The 1,925-nt window shown below is 35.1% G+C and overlaps 1 pseudogene; it reads left to right on the top strand.

Annotated features, from left to right (window-relative positions):
- The first annotated feature begins 1,467 nt into the window (after positions 1-1,467).
- On the top strand, positions 1,468-1,568 carry LOC142447527 (U6 spliceosomal RNA; annotated as a pseudogene).
- The last annotated feature ends 357 nt before the right edge of the window (positions 1,569-1,925 follow it).

Raw genomic sequence — 1,925 nt, 5'->3', positions numbered from 1 at the left:
AATATGGTTTCATCATCTGTATGTGAGAGAGTGCTAATTATGCTTCCTCTAATCTTTATGAATTCTCTTTTATATAGTTGAGCCTCAGATTATTTGCCCAACAAGCAGATTGAATAAATTATGATTAAAGGAAAGAATCCTGAAACATACTTTGGAAATTTTAAACCATGAAATATCCCCTTGTAATACTGGAATGTCTTTGTCTATGCACTGGTTTGTCATGGGCACAATTAAATGTCTGGGAATCTCACTTTATGTTATTCATAATTTCACTTATGTGTCTGTTTGTTTTAATGATATGCATGCACCACTGGAATTTCTTTGCATAGTGAAGACAGCATAAGAAGCAGCTTTCTGGTATGCTTTGCTTTCATTCAAGGTCCACCTGCCATCAGCAATGATATCCTTTGTTCCCTGTTCTCTTTTGAATCCCTCTGGAATTTCTAGCAGGTCCTTGCCAATGTACTACTGCATACATCTAAAATTATGTGCAGTAAAATCCAATCATAACTTGATATTAATGATATTGTTCAAGAACTTCCATATACTGATTCGATCTTTCTTTTGAATAAACATGAATAGCATTCTCTTCCAGCCTTCCAAATTTCTTGGCATAGACCAGTGAGCGCGTTCAATATTGAATCAGTTTTTCAGAAACATTTCAATTTGTGTATTTGACAATAGAATCAAAATCCTACACCCAATGTCAGTGAGTTGATTCTGACTCATAACAAAGTAGATCCTGATTCATAAGACAGAGGAGAAAGAATCCCTAACGTTTCTGAGATGTCAGTATGACCGGAGCAGACAGACTCTTCACATGTGGAGTGGCTAGTGGGTTTGAGCTGCTGATCTTGCTTCAGCAAAGGAAAGGCTAAACTGCTGTGGCCCTGTGACTCTGTACTTGAGAGTAGCATGGTGTAAATCAAGAGCAAAGTGACTTAAGTGGAATAGTTCAGTAATGAATACATTATAAAGAACAAACACAAAGATGCTAAGTAGAAATTATTATAAAATATGTTGGACAGATTTTATGTTAACTGCTGGAAGATATAAGTAGACAACCAGACATTGGATTTATGAACCTATCACCTTGAACTTATAACTGAAAAATAATGGAGATGTAGAAGTTCACAGAACTTCTAAAGAATACACTTATTTTCTTTTTGTTTGTTGGAAATGCTAGTACATATACAAATTTAATAGACCGTCTAAATGTGGATTTAGTAGATTAGGCCACTCCTTTTATGAATCAATTTTATTTAAACACACCCACATTCATTTATCCATGTATATTCTATAGTTCCTTTGCATAATAGTTGCAACAGAGACCCGAATGGCTCACAAAACCATAAAAATCAACCAAACTCAGTGCCATGAAGTTCATTCTTACCCTATGGGGCAGAACGGACCGGTCCTTTTGGTTTGGGAGACCTTACATCTTTACAGGAATCGACCGTCTCCTTCTTGCTTTGGCAGCACATATACTAAAACTGAAACCCTCCAGAGAAGACTGGCATGGCCCCTGCACAAGTATGACATGCAGATATGCAAATTCTCAAATTCAGGAATAGCTTGTCTCCTCTTTCTTCTTTTTTTTTCTTTAACCATATATAATTTTAAAACAAAAGAATAATAAAATCATAGTTGTATCTAACAGTATCAAACTAAAATGCATACTACTCAAAATGTGCCAGCCTCATTTAAATACTATAAGTAAACAAAACAATTTAAATACTATAAGTAGACAATTTAAATTCTATAAGTAAACAAAACAAAAATATTCTATGCCTAACATTGCAATTATGTGAACACCTACATCATAATTCTATAATCCTATCAACATTTCCCCCACCCATCCATGTTGGTAAGCCACCTTCTTCATGCCTTTATCTTCCACATTCCGGGTGTCCAATGTCTCTACT

Source organism: Tenrec ecaudatus, chromosome 4 (assembly GCF_050624435.1).
Source record: "Tenrec ecaudatus isolate mTenEca1 chromosome 4, mTenEca1.hap1, whole genome shotgun sequence".
NCBI lineage: Eukaryota > Metazoa > Chordata > Mammalia > Afrosoricida > Tenrecidae > Tenrec > Tenrec ecaudatus.
The sequence above is the reverse complement of the archived record's forward strand: the minus strand, read 5'-3'. Positions and strand labels throughout refer to the sequence as shown.